The sequence below is a fragment of the Lycium barbarum genome, chromosome 3 (assembly GCF_019175385.1).
Source record: "Lycium barbarum isolate Lr01 chromosome 3, ASM1917538v2, whole genome shotgun sequence".
NCBI lineage: Eukaryota > Viridiplantae > Streptophyta > Magnoliopsida > Solanales > Solanaceae > Lycium > Lycium barbarum.
Window position 1 is genome coordinate 109736429 of NC_083339.1, and position 16546 is coordinate 109752974.

Here is a 16546-nt window from a genome sequence, read left to right on the forward strand (position 1 = left end):
ATTCTTCATGATATATTATTGAGATACTAATGATACTTGATGAAACACTGTGATGAGCTTGATTCAGTTTTTACTTGAGTGATGTGAGAGTCTGATATCCGATGTTCGTTCCAAAATCGTAGATTGAGTGAGTGCATGGAATCTGCGGGTCCCCCAGGGTGGTGCCTATGAGAACCCCCCGTGGGAAAAGATCTGGGGTCCCGTCTGTCTATTAAGCAAAGATCCGGGATAGGTGGCACTTAGACTTCGCGAATCACCTTGGGTTGTGCTACCGAGATGTCGATATTTTCGTCTGGAGTACATGTGTACATAGCATTTGCATTGCATCCATACATTATTGCATTGTATTGCATCCATACATTATTGCATTGTATTGCATTACGGCTTATATTGAGACATTTTGGTGTTGTACTTGTGATGATTGGATTTGGATTTAAGATATTGAGACTTGGCACATTTGGGATTAGATGCTCTATTTAGGCGATGACGTGTACTTGGCTCCGATTATGTTTGACTTATACTTGTAGGTTTGTCTGCCTATCTTGCTTTATGATCTGAATTATGTTAGCTATGCTTAGTCGGCCGATGATACCTACCAGTACCGTTGTTTTGTGCTGACCTACGCTTGCTGCATTCTTTTATGGATGCAAAGTATTAGAGAGGTTCCACTCCTTCCCTCGTAGCTAATTGGCAAGGCTGCTGTCGAGTCATACCAGGGTGAGCACAATGACGGTTGTTCGCTGCCTTGAAGACTTCTCTATTATTTATGTCCTATTCCTATGCAGAGACATAGACAGTTTTATGTATCATTATTCCAGACTTGTATTTATTCCTTTTAGATGGTCTTATATGACTTAGATTAGAACCTGGGCTTCCGCACTTGTTCTACTATATATATTATTGTGAGACTTATTTATTCTTTCCGCTTGCTTGATTTAATTATTCATCTCTTTATTTATCGCTGGTTGGTGGGTTCGCTTACTGAGGTGGGAAACGTAAGTGCCCGCATGACTTAGTCGAAATAGGTCGTGACAAGTTGGTATCAGAGCCCTTGGTTAACCGATCTATAATACAAGAGCGTGTCTAGTAGAGTCTCATGGATCGATATGATGAGCTCCTTACTTATCTGCGAGAGGCTATAAGATATTTAGGAAACTTCGAATTCTTTCATTCTCTCATGCGACTTTATTCAAATTGGTATCTAGTCGATTCCAATTGATTTGATATAACCACACCTCTGTATGCAATCAATTGATCCCACAGTTATCACTCAAATCGCCACAATCCTTTAGCTGTCACTACAACCCATATTCGAACCTATACAGATAAAATATTATTATTCTACTAACCCTTCTTTCACACCTTCCAAGGCCGTCCGTTGCACCAATATTCCTTATGTAACGACCCGTTTGGTCATTATTGCACTTTCAACCCATTTACCCTCATTGACCCTTCCTGAGCCTTATTAGTATGTTTTTGACCCTCGGGGATGGGTGGTACGGTTCCCAAGATGATCGGGCAGGATTTATGATGACTTTTTATGAGATATAACCTTAAAGTGAAAAATGTTTGACTAATAGTTGACTTTTGGGTAAACAGACATTTTTTCAAAATCTGTCGATTCTAAGAGGTTCAGATGGTTAATTGTGACTTGGTGGTATGTTTGATTCAATCCCCAAGGCAGTTGGGAGCAATTTGATTTATTGGTTGGAAAGTTTGTTTTGGCAATTGGGTGCTGAACCGGTCAAATAGACCTCCACTGGAAATTTTGAGACCACGAGTGAGTCTGTAGCGTGTTTTTATATATGGTTACATATCTATTTTGTATCTGGGAGTCTCGGGTGATTGTCATATTTCGGGATTGATATAGTGAAAAACTAGGATCATTCTGGTGTCTGGTGTCTGCTGTAGCTGCACCAGATCTGCCATAGCGGACCTGCTACAGCGAGGTCTTGGTCCGCCATACTGGGGTGGTGATGTTTGAGAGGGATCACCACTGCGGATGGTGATCCGTTGTGACGGATGCGCGATAGCGAGGGTGGGCCGCTGTAGCGGACGTCCTACTGCTGCAGCAAAATGACGAGGACCAGAACTTATTAAATGCAAAGTGAAACTCTTTTATTTCCCATTCTTTCGCTTCTTGTTCCTAAGCACTTTTGAGGCGAATTGAGGAGATTCTTGGCTGATACCTCTTGAGGGTAAGTTCCCTAAGCTTGAATGCTTTCCTTTACATTCCTTAAGCATGAATCCATGATGGAAAATTCATAAAATTTAAGAAGGAATGGGTTTTGATGGCTATTTCATAAAAGGAGTTTTAGTCTTTCTAAATGGGATTTTCTGGTAGATTTGTCTAATCTAATCATGAAATTTGATGATTTAGTAAATAATTGGCTTGAATCTTCCATTCATGTTGATTAAATTGAAGGTTCGAAGATTAGGGTTTATACTCAAATTGGGGGTTTTGATTTGATTCACGAAATTGACCCATTCTTGAGTTATTTTAGCAATTATTTAGTAGGGTTGAGCTCCGAGAACATGGAATTGCATATTTCACTTTTGAAATGACCATTTTACCCTTATTGACCTGTTTTCCCCTTTCTCCATAGTTAAATTTGACCCAAACAATAAGTATAGCTATATGAGTGTTGTTCTTCATGATTTCTAATATGGAATTCGAATATTATTAGACTTTGAGTAATTGGAGGCGCAACGAAAGGGCAAGGCAAAAGTTTGATTGTTTGTGGCTCCTGCTCGGCTACCAGGTAGGTTACGGCTCACTTTATGGTTAGACTTCGGTTAATAAAGCATACGTGGAGTTAATGATTGTCAGAGACAGCATGTTACGACTTCAGGTATGAAGTTGGGATGGATTACCTAGTTGGTACTGTTGTTTGATTGTGGACTTTTCTCCTTGCTGTGATTTATTGGCTTGTTGCCACGTGTGTGATGTTAGACTTGATACTTAGTCGTCTTATCGTGATTGTGAAATTGCTATCCCTCACTTATTGGGTATTATCTTGGATAGAGAAAAGAAATTGACTTGTTACTGATATCGAGAGATCCATGTGTGGCATGATTGATTTGATATATTGTCATCATTCATTAGTATTATGCAGTGTACTCATTCTGATCTTTCATGATACTCTGATATGAGCTGAGCTTGGCATTGTTGTTGATTATGACTTGTTGCCTTGTTGTGATTTATTGGCTCGTGGCCACGTGTGTGATACTAGTGGTGATACTTAGTGACTGATTCATGGTTGTGAACCCGTATCTCTCAGTTATTGGTTATTGGTTTGTAAAGAGGAAGGAATGGATATTGACCTTGATATTGGGATATATTTCCACGTGTGGCACGATTGTTATTGATATACTCTTGTTGGCATTGATATCATGCGTGCATTCATACTCAGATATTTAGATCGGGTTGCGCGCTGCAACACATATATATACATATATTGGACCAAGTTGCACGTTCTGCAACATATATTGGATCGGGTTGCATGTTACGTAACATATATGGGAGCGGGTTGCACGTTCCGCATCATATATTGGATCGGGTTACACGTTCCTCAATATATATTGGACCGGGTTGCACGTTTCGCCATATATATTGGATCGGGTTGCATGTTCCACAGCATATATCGGATCGGGCAGTACTTCCCAGTAGGTACATCACAGGTCCCCCATGGGTCATGACTGTCAAGACGTGGAGGTATTCCGCTCGGAGCATGTGTGTATCATTGCATTGCATTGCATCGCTCGTGCATTCCTATTTCATTCGCTCATACATCTGATTCTGGTTGTGGTTATTTATTGTATTGTATGGTGCGCGTGGACATAGACTTCCTGGTTGATTACTGATTTGAGATCGCCGTGTGTGTGATTAATGCATACTTCAGGATTGTTGGACTCGAGGAGTAGAGACTTTCTTCTAGGCTATTACTTAAGGTTACGGAGTTCTATTGTTAGTTGTATTGGTGTTTGTGGTTATTCTGAGGAATCGTTGGAAAGAGGAAGGCAGACTTGTATTTAGGTGTTTCACATAGGCTATGATTCAGCTATTTGATCTTTATGTACTTGAGTTGTTATTCTTAGACTGTGTGGTGTTTATACTTGATTCTGAGCATGTCTATTCTTCAGTCTCTTCCTTTATATTTGTTAGCTAAATGTTGTCGGCCTATGATGCCTACTCAGTACGTGTTGTTTGTACTGATGCTACTTTGCTACATTCCTTTTCGGGGTGTAGAGTGTGTGATAGGTTCTATTTCTGATCCTCGAGAGTGTTTCCCGAGACGGTGTTATTAGAGACTTAGGGTGAGCTACTTCTAGACCTGCAGCCCGAGTTCTATTTCTCATTATATTTGTCTTTTACTTTTCAGATAGTGTACCTTATCTCGTTATGAGCCTTGTATGGGTAGAAGATGTATTCCGCGCTTATTCTCTTTAAAATTGAAATTAAGATTTATTAATATTTACATTATTCTTCCGCATTGATAGATTTTATATTGGGTAAGGGAAGGGTTCGCTTACCAAGGTAGGAAATGGTAGGTGCCCACACGACTAAGCGATTTTGGTCGTGAGACCTTAGAACACTTAAACACATGCCACAAGCTCAAGCCGATTGCACTAGTTCCAAGTCTTTTAGTTATGTAACCTGGTGTTGAAGCCACTTGGCCAAAACCAATCGCCCAAGCCTTCTCAAATCTTTCAAGCATACTATAATCACACCTTCTGATTACCTTGTAGAGCCAAATTCACAGGAATCCATCCTATCACTCTAAAGACTTCCCATAACCATTTTGTACCTTCTCAGATCATCACCAAGTATCAACGTAAACCATTATAAGTGTCCCAAATAACTTCCCTCGATAAGATATCATCCAGTCCAATCGCAACCTCGATAAAGCTCAGTAAAACTTGTCATACCTCTATTCTGAATTGAAATCCATCGATTCCTTGAAAGTGGCTTACTAGAATAACCATAAGTCCCTTTGGTAATATGAACATAGTCCCCCAACTCTAATAAAACAAATCTGACCAGAAATAAATGCATAACTCCCCGAAAATCACCAACCTAAGAGTATATCCATCCGAACATCATTTTCGAAGACCTAATCATGGTTTCTCCAGTCAATTCTACGCGTACATACGTTTCACTAATCAAAGAACTAAGGTAAGTCGTAACCCACCTCAGAGGCCAAACATGAGCCACGTACTACTCCACTTGAGTCTTCCCCTTCTGAAGACCTTCAGAACGATCAAACTCTAATAATATCAATGCCAATTAAGTAAATGACCCTAACAAAGTCAACTAATTGGAAAAGGAAACAGGTAGGAAAGTACTCAAAATACCAAAAATATCCCTGTCGAATCATTAGGGAAAACTTAGAAATTAAGGGAAAAATTACCCTACCTATAGTCCAATTAGTCATTATCCTTAATTTCATGAGATTCCAACTACAAATGGTCCCTCAATTTTATCAATCATGCCAAAACCCCTAAGTTAGTAAGAATCCAAAATTTATGGATTGATTCTAGAAGCCAAGGGAGATTCAAACCTAGAATCTATTAATCCACAATTTAGATGAGAGGAATCAACAATTAGGACAACAAAATCTAATTAGATTAGAGGGTTTAATGATCAATAATCTAGGTTTCCATAACTCATCACCCTCACTAATCATATACCACCATGGATACTAAAAATGAAGGATAAATTAAAATATTAAGGTCCAAGAACTAACCCCAAGATGATTCCACCAAAAGTCCTCTAGAAATCGCCCCCAATGCTCTTTAGACTTCGGTTTTTGGTGAATGGAACTAATGATTCGAAGTTGGGAATAAAATAAGTGTCACGACCCAAACAGTCGTGAGTGGTACCCACACAAATCCCCTAATGGGCGAACCGTATACTTAACCAACCATACAAATGATTACCACATTACTTAGCCAGTTTTAAAACATTCAAGGATATAACAGATATAAAAATCTCCAAATGTCTAGTCATGCCACAAATAACTAAAATATGCGGAAGTCTAACTATTACCGCCCCAAAATTCGAAAGTCATCATACAAGGACTCTAAAACATAACTGTCTAAAGAATGAATAGTTGTCTAAAATAAACATAAATGTCTAAAACGAAATAGACATCTAAAGTAAAAAAGATCTTCAGGAACCCTGACATGGATAAGAGCTCACCCTCGAATATGTTGAGAACTGGCCTCACGCTAAATAAGAGGTATTGTAGATGTCTCTAGATCACAATCATAAATCACAAATTATAGCCACTCTGTCTCATATCCGTACACACATGCTAAATGGTAATGTTTGACGCATTAGCCATGACCTGCAGGGGATCATGATGTCCATGTACCCTCGCTCCGTAATCTTACCTCGCATCACGAGCCTTTAACGTAGGCCACATCCTCACACCCTTTAAATGTGCCTTTTCATATTTATGATATCTTTTCTCCTCACAATGTATTTCCGTTCCACAATCAATAAAGAATGTGAACAGTCAATAATCAATAATAAGGACTACAAGTCACTATGTCACAAGTCATATCAAGACTCAAGAATCAAATCATCAACAACATGAATAAGAGATTACTCCAAGTCAACAAGAAGAGTATATATGAACTCCTTCTTTACCATTTCATATTAGTTCATCACATAATTAATCAATAAATATCAAACTGTAGGGATTACCAACTAAACTTTATGTATGAAGTCCTAATCGTGCTTTTCCTATCAATTTCATAACACATACAATCAACTAATCAAATTCTAACTCAAGTAGACCATAACCTACCTCAAAGCAGAACTGGAACAATGTAATCACTCCGTGATAGCTTTCTCCTTTCGTAAAGCTTCCAAACATTCAAGGTTTAGAAATATAGAGCTATACGAGTATTCAAATCATCTACTCAAACAATACAATAATTTGGGAAAAAGAACCCAACTACTTCTACATTTTTCAAATGAGTGAACAACCACTAAGCGTGAATTCATCATAATATCAACCTCAATAATCATATTCTATCCGTTCATGGGTTTCCTAATCGCTCCAATCCTTTTACAAGCAGTTTTTAACCCAAAGCTATCATCTTTATGAAACCCTATGTCTCATTCAATAAGTTTTACCATTAATAGGCAAGTTCTCATCCTAGGAAGTGATAATCTATACTCCTAGATGATAAAACAACAATACATTCGACAACCCATTCATTATTCAAGGGTTTCTTAATTTCTTGGGTTTTAGCCCTTTCATTCACCATTAACGGACTTATAACTAATAATGGAATCTATCATGATGATGGAATTAAAAAGTCAAGGGTTGAGACATACCTTTCAAGCGTACTTTAGACCTAGCCTTAGAATTTCGCCACAGCAGTTCTTGGAAACTTTTTTGGTGTTATGTAGGGAATGGGTTCGGAATAACGAATATAAAACATAGATTCTGCCTTCCTTCGACCGCTGCAGCGGTCTCGCTATAACAGGAAAGATCCTACTATGGCGGACCTCATTAAAGTCTCATTTTCCCGTGGCGGCAACCCTCTACCCGCTACGACGGACCCGCTGCCCCGGTCCCACACCCACTACAGCGGTCCATTTTGACCAGTAGCTCAGGTTTTCGCACCAGTTTCTACCGAAAAATCCCAACACCAATTTGAGGCCCTACAAATGCAAACAAAACATGCACAGACATATAAAATAACTCTACGGACTCACTCACCCGCGACCTCGAAATTTCCAACGGAGGTCTAGTTTTCTAAGTCACCTCCCATAACGACCTAGCGGGTCGTTACATCAGATACCAATTAAACAACCGTTCGTCCCTAAATGGACAAAATAAAGAACAAGGGGAAGCTACTTGACTCAGTAGCTGAGGATAATTCTTTTGCATATCGGATTCTGTCTCTCACGTAGATGGTTCTTCCACTGAACCTTCACTGATACTATTTCCTTTGACCTCAACTTATGAACCTCTCTATCTAGTATAGCAATAGGCTCTTCCTCATAGGACAGATTCTCATCCAACAAGACAGAATCCTAACGAATGATGAATGAACCATTAACATGATATCTTTTTAACATAGCGACATAGAACACTGGATGAACGTTTGACAAACGTAGGGGCAAAGACAACTCATAGGCTACATCCCCCACACGATTGAGACTCTCAAACGGACCAATGAATCTGGGACTAAGCTTATCCTTTTTCCCAAATCTCATCACACCCTTCATGGGTGAGACCTTCAACAAGACTTGCTCTCTAACCATGAACTTGAGATATCGACCCTTTTGATCTGCATACTCCTTCAGCCTACTCTGAGCTGCCAAGAGATTTTCCTGAATCACCTTAACTTTATCTAGTGACTCCCTTAAAAGATCTGTACCCCATGGCCTTTCTTCAAAAGCATCGAGCCATCCAATAAGAGACCTACATCTCCTCCCATAAAGAGCCTCGAACGGGGCCATATCAATGCTCGAGTGGTAACTATTGTTATAAGCAAACTCAACCAATGGTAAGAACTGATCTCAATAGCCACCAAAGTCAATCACACAAGTTCGGAGCATATCCTCTAGGACCTGAATAGTCCGCTCAGACTGACCATCTGTCTGAGGTTGGAAAGCTGTACTAAGGTCCAATCTAGTACCCAATTCTAAATGCAAATTCTTCCAAAACCAAAATGTAAACGTCGTGACTTTATCGGATATGATGGAAATAGGAACCCCATACAGACGAACAATCTCCCGGATATAAATCTAGGCCAACTTTTGAGCGGTATGGGTAATCTGAATCGGTATGACCCAAATCAAGTCAGACTTATCCAAGGTCTTCGGAAGACCAACCATAAAGTCAATCGCTATCCTCTCCCACTTTCACTCTGGAATGGGAATCCTCTAAAGTGTACCCCCGATTCTCTGGTGCTCGTACTTCACCTGCTGGCAATTAAAACACTATGCAATGAACTCGACAATATCATGCTTCATCCTAGGCCACCATTAGTGCTGTCTCAAGTCACGATACATCTTGGTAGCACCAGGATGAATGGAATATCTAGAACTGTGAGCCTCTACAAAAATGGTCTTAATCAAATCAGTGACACGGGAAACACAAACACGCCCCTTGATTCTCAAAACACCTTAATCATCAATCATGGCCTCCTTCCCTCACCACGCAAAACGTTATTGCGAATCATACTCAAACTCAGATCCTCAAACTGTCTGGCCTTAATCTGCTCCAGAAACGATGATCTCACCACAATACAAGCCAACACTCTGCCCGAACCAGACAGATTCAGCTTCATAAAACTATTAAACAGATTCTGGACCTCCCTGGCCAACGGACGCTCTGACGTAATCAAACGAGCCAAACTTTCCATACTAGCTGATTTCCTGCTCAAGGCATCTGCCAGCACGTTTGCCTTGCTAGGATGATACAAGATAGTAATATCATAATCCTTAAGCAACTCCATCCATCTCCGCTGCCTAGAATTAAGATCCCTCTGAGTAAACACATGCTAAAGATTGCGATGATCAGTACATACCTCGCAACGGGTACCATAAAGGTAGTGCCTTCAAATCTTCAACGCGAACACTACCGTTGCCAACTCCAAATCATTAGTATGATAGTTATTCTAATGAATCTTCAGTTGTCGGAGGCATAAGCAATGACCTTCTTTTCCTGCATCAAAACATCACCCAAATCAGAACGAGAAGCGTCTCAGTAAACCACAAAGTCCTTGCCCTCCACGTGCAAAGATAGAATAAGAACTATAGTCAATAAAGTTTTAAGCTTTTGGAAGCTCTACTCACATTCATCGGACCACTGGAAAAGTACTTCTTTCTGAGTCAAACAGGTTAAAGTCGAAGCAATAGAAGCAAACCCTTTCATGAACCGACCGTAGTAACTGGCCAAACCCACGAAAATATGGATCTCTGTCACAGAAATGCGCCTGGTCCAATCCCTCACTGCCTCGATTTTATTCGAATCATCCATAATTCCCTCCTTGGAAACCACATGCCCTAAGAAGGACACAGATGCAAGCCAAAACTCACAATTAGAGAACTTGGGGTGCAACTCCTTGTCACTCTGCAACCCAAGGACAACTCTCAAGTGTTTTTCATGATCTTCCTTACTCTTTGAATACACCAGGATATTATCAACAAACACTATCACAAAGGAGTCCAAGTATGACTTAAAAATGCCATTCATCAAATCCATAAAGCAGCTGGGGCGTTAGTAAGCCCGAAAGACATAACCAGAAACTCATAATGCCCATACTTGGTTCGAAAAGCAGTCTTAGGAATATTCTCTGACCGAATTTTCAACTAATGATACCCCGACCTCAAGTTAATTTTTGAAAACACAGAAGCCCTTTATAGTTGGTCAAACAAATCACCAATACGAGGGATCGGGTATTTATTTCGGATAGTGACTTTATTTAACTGGCAGTAATCAATGCACATCCACATAGTCCCATCTTTCTTTTTCACAAACAAAACAGAAGCGCCTCATGGGGAGACACTCAGATGAATAAAACCCTTACTAAGAAGATCCTGAAGTTGTTCTTTTAATTCCCTCAACTCTGCTGGTTCCATTCCATATGGCAGATTCGAAATACGGCGGGTCCCTCGCTCTAAGTCAATGCAAAAATCAATGTCACGATCTGGTGGCTTGTTTGGCAAGTTCGCGAGAAATGCCTCTGCAAACTCACGTACCACAGGAACAGACTTAACAGATGGACCGTCGACACTGGTGTCACGAATATGTGCTAAATAAGCAAGTACCCCCTGTCTACTAGTTTCTTTGCACGAATAAAGGAAATTATTTTCTTTGGAGAGGGACTAGGGTTACCCTTCTACTCAAGTCTAGGCACCCCGGGCATAGTTAAGGTTACTGTCTTGGCATGACAGTCCAGAATTGCATAATAAGGAGCTATCCAACTCATACCCAAGATGACATCAAAATCTACCATGTCTAAGATTACTAAGTCAACCCAGGTGCCATACCCCATAAGTGTGACAGTACAAGAACGAAAAGCTCTATCTACAATCACAGAATCTCCAACTAGAGTAGATACATGTATACGAGCCTCAAGTAAATCACAGACCATATAAAGACCCGTAGAGAAATATGTAGACACGTAACAAATTGTAGAACCTGGATCAAGCAATACAGAAGCCATCCGGTGACAGACAGAGATGTTACTTGTAATAACGACATCTGAGCCCTCAGCCTCTGTCCTTCCAGGAAAGGCATAACAATGAACCCATCCACCAGTAGCCCGCAAACCATTGCGATCAAGCTGCCTAGTCTGAGCTCCGCCCCCTGTTAGGCTGATAACCACCTCTACCAGACGGAAACCCTCCTCTATTAGGCTGGGTTCCACCTTTACCAGCCATGTCACCGCCACGCCCAGACCGAGCACGGTTTTCACCATAAGATCCTTCCCCTCTACCTGATGTTATGGCTCTGAGAGCTTGAAATCGAGTACCTTGGCCACCTTGCCTAAGTCTTGGACAATTTCTCTTGAAAAGCCCCATATCATCACACTCAAAATATCTTTGGTCTAGCGTCAGATGCTGAACAGAAACGGACGAAGTTGAAAAACCACCGTGATCTGCGGCTCTGGCCTGCGAACCCCCTAGCTGACCGAAATAGTACTGACTGGCCCCTGATGGGCCTCCACCAGAAACCTTCATAGCTGATTGAACAGGGCGTCCCGAATAAAACTGAGAACTCTAGCCTTAGAGAAAGAGCCACCGTAACCACCACCCTTTCGGGCCTTCTTCTCCGTGTGCTTATGGTAACCCTCCTGCCGAACGTCCTTGACAGTCCTAATATGATCCATCATTTCCTGAATGGAAGCACCTGTTGCTGCAAGCTGAAGAGCTGACAGCTAAAGGGCAGTGTTCAACCCCTTTACAAATCTCCTGACCCTCTCCTTCTTAATAGGAGCAAGTTGGAGGGCATAGTAACACAACGAATGAAACCAATTCTCATAAGCAGCCACAGATAGATTACCCTGCTCAATATTACAGAAATCATCGCACCTGCGGTCCCTCAAAGTACGAGGAACATGCTTGTCTAGAAACACCTGATAAAACAAAGTCCAAGTCAATGGAGGTGATCCCGCTAGCTTACACTCTACAAAAGTCCTCCTCCATAACTTGGCATCACCCAAGAGCTGGAAGGTCACAAAATCCACAACATACTTCTCTATTGCCCCCCATCCTATGGAGCCTCTCATGACAGTCCATGATTAACTCGTACGTATCCTTGACCTCAGTGCCGTAGAACTCTGGAGGTTTCATCTTAATGAATCTCCAAAACAGATCATGCTCATCCCCGATCAACACCGGACCTCCCACTGGCCTAGGAAATACACACAGCCCTGAAGCCTCATCCAATCGAGAAGCCACAGTTGCAGCATGCTATAACTACGGAGCGTGAACTTTTCCTGTAGCTGGATCACCCACTTTAGCACCCTAAGCACCCTCACAGCTTGTAACATACCTACCTTTGTCAAATAATTTAGTAGGTTTAACATTCGGACCATCACATCTGACAACACCGGAGAAGCTATAATATCTGGCTGAGCTGGTGCTGCTTCAGACTCTGCTGCCTCATCTGGGACTACCTGAGGCCTGGGGGACTCACCCCATTGAAAACCAGTGGCAGGAGCCTAGCCCTTGGCTCGTGCTGCTGCTCCCCTGCCTCTACCACGACCATGGCCTCTGGCCTGGCCTCTTCCACGAACTGCGGCCCCAGCGGCCTGACCTCCACTGCGCACTGCGATCCAAGCGGTCGACACGGGTACCTCGTTATCTGCTGCTGTTGCATGGGTCCTCACTATCTATGAGAGAATAAAAAGAATAGTCAAATGCCAATTTGAATCATCCAGATACCAATTGGAATCAAGTAGTAAGAAAGACAAACAAATTGAATTTTTCTAGTGTCCCATAGCCTCTCGAAGATATGTACAGACGTCTCCATACCGATCCGCAAGACTCTACTAGACATGTGCTTGTACAATGTGATCGACAAACGTAGGGCTCTGATAGCAACTTTTACACGACCCAAACTGCCATGAGTGACACCCATATAAATCCCCTAGTGGGCGAACTATCTTCTTAACAAACTATCCAAGCTATTACCTCATTACTTAGCCAGTTTTAAAACATTCAAGGATATAACCGATATAAAAATCTCCAAACGTCTAGTCATGCCATAAATAAATAAAATCTACGGAAGCCTAACTATTACCACCCTAAAATCCGAATGACACCGTACAAGGACTCTAAAACATAATTGTCTAAAGAATGAATAGTTGTCTAAAATAAACATAAATGTCTGAAACGAAATAGACATCTAAAATAAGAAAGATCTTCAGGCGGCCTGGTATGGATAAGAGCTCACCCTCGAATCTATCGGGAACTGGCCTCACGCTAAATATGAGATCTTGTATATGTCTCTGAATCACAATCGTAAATCACAAATTTCTCCACTCTGTCACATATCCCTACACATATGCTAAATAGTAGTTTTTGACCGGTTAGCCCTAACCTGCAAGGGACCCATGGTGTCCATGTACTCTCGCTCCGAAATCTTACTTCGGATCACGAGCCTTTCACGTCGGCCATATCCTCACCCCCGTCAAATATGCCTTTTCATATTTATAATATCTTTTGTCCTCACAATGTATTTTCGTTCCACAATTAATAAGGAATGTGAACAATTAATAATCAATAACAGGGAATACAAGTCACCATGTCACAAGTCTTATCAAGACTTAAGAATCAAATTATCAACAACATGAATATGAGATTACTCCGAGTCAACAAGAAGAGTATATGTGAACTCCTTCTTTATCATTTCATATTAGTTTATCATATAATTAATCAATATCAAACTGTAGGGATTACCAACCACACTTTATGTTTAAAGCCCTAATCATGATTATCCTATCAATTTCGTCACACATACAATCAACTAATCAAAGTCTAACTCAAGTAGACCGTAACCTACATCAAAGCTGAACTGGAAAAATGTAATCACTCCGCGATAGCTTTCCTCTTTTAGAAAACTTCTGAATGTTCAAAGTCTAGAAATATAAAGCTATATGAATATTCAAATCATCTACTCAAATAATACCACACTTTGGGGGTAAACTATCACTAAGCGTGAATTCATCATAATATCAACCCCAATAATCATATTCTATCTATTCACGAGTTTCCTAATCGTTCCAACCCTTTTACAAGGAGTTTTTATGCCAATGCTATCATCTTTATGAAACCCTAGGTATCATTCAACAAGTTCCACCATAAATAGGCAAGTTCTTATCCTAGGAATATATAATCTATACTCCTAGATGATTAAACATCAATAAAATCGAAAATCAAGGTTTTCTTAAGTTCTAGGGTTTTAGCCCTTTAATTCACAATTAATGGACCTTTAACTGATCATGGAATCTATCATGATAAGGGAATTAATAAAGTCAAGGGTTGAGACTTACCTTTCAAGTGTACTTTAGCCCTATCCTTAGAATTTCGCCACAACAGTTCTTGGAAACTGCTTTGGTGTTATGTGGGGAATGGGTTCAGAATAAAGAATATAAAACACAGATTCTGCCTCCCGTAGACCGCTGCAATGGTTAAAGCCTCGCTGCAGCGGTCTCGCTATAGCAGGAAAGCTCTCGCTATGGCGGACCTCATTAAAGTCCCACCTCCCCGCAGCGGCGACCCCCTACCCGCTACGACAGACCCGCTGCCGCGGTCCCACACCCACAACAGCGGTTCATTTTGACCAGTAGCTTGGGTTTTTGCACCAGTTTCCACTCAAAAATTCCAACACCAATCCAAGGCTCTACAGACGTAAAGAAAACATGGACAGATACATAAAATCATGCTACAGACTCACCCGCGGCCACAAAATTCCCAAGAATGTCTAATTTTCTAATTCACCCCAATAACGGCCTATTGGGTGGTTACAATAAGGTTTCTGGTTAAGCGATCTTCGCTGGGGCGAACAAGTCCCGCTTTCGCGATCCTGCCTCAGCGGATACGCATCCGCTGAGGGCAAAAATCATTAAATGAATCACCCTTCTGCTCCTATGGGCCAATTCCTACTTGGGTGGACCCGCTGGGGTGAACACCCTCCATTGGGGTGAGACACCAGAATCCAGCAATTTTTCTGATTTCACCAAGTATCACCCAAAATCCCGACAACTATCTGAGATCTCCCGGATACAAACCAAACTTGCAGGCACATGTAAAAACATGCTACGAATCCATCCGTGACCTTAGAATTCCCAACGGAAGTCACTTTGACTCGGTTAACCCTCAAACGGCTAAAACTAAGTTACCAAAACACACCCGAGAGCCTCTGGAACCGAACAAGCCACCCCACCATGTTCTAAATGACCATCCGGAGCTCACATAATTTACATAATTCCGATAGAGGTCCGTTTACCCAAAACTTAACAATTTGTCAAACGTTTTCACTTAAGGGTTCTATTTCTTTCAACTTTCACTAGAAACGCCCGAATACCTCGGGAACTGGGTCGATGAGGGTAATAAGGTCAAACATGCATAACGACCGAATGGATCATTTTATCAAACTATATTTTCAATTAATATAATGTTACAAAATAAAACAAAAGGCAATAGTCGCGAAAAAAATTTGCAAATATTAATTTTAATGTAGTTTGGGTCTGAGCTTAGCACGAACCAAGTGTATTTCCTACTATAACAATACAGTAGTATTACGTAACAGCATGGGCGGAGCCACCTTAGAAAGTCACATGCACACCTTCGTTGGAAAACTACGCGATGTACATAGGTTAAATGTTAGCTATTATGAGTATATATTTAATTTTGCACACCCTTAACACAAACGAAAAGAAAATTTGCACACTCTTCCCCAAATTCTTGACTCCGCCACTGCGTAACAATCATGCAAACCGAGTGTTAAAGTCTGAAAGGGTGCTTTTGCCTTTTTCTCTTCCTGCGTCTTTCTCTCTATTTTTTCAATTCAATCATCCTTTTACTTTCAATTCTTCGCAATCGGTGATCCCTTGTCTTGGTTTTGAGCCTTAAAATTCTAGTTTTGGTTTCTCTTTCTATGGTTTTGATTTTGTACTAGCGAAGAAGAATCACAAAATTTCTACTTAATTGGTGGGTTTTTGAGTTCCGTGTACGCTAAAGTCAGAATTTTTCATCTGGTTTCATGTTGAGTTCTTTTAAGTGGTTTTCCTCAAGGTTTGAATTCTATTTTTAGTTAATTCGAGCTCATTGTTCAATAACGGCTTATATCTCTCAAATTTTAAAAAAAAAATGATACTGCTTAATTTAGTAGTTAATATAAAAATAATACTTCTATGTTTCAATTTTTTTGGCTAGATTCGGAGTATAAACTAATTATGTTTGGTGTGAGATCGGATATAGAATCTTCAATTTTTTAGAAATTAAAATATTTTGGAAGTATTTCAAAATATTATAGTCAAAAAGGGAGGTCACAAGGGAATAAAA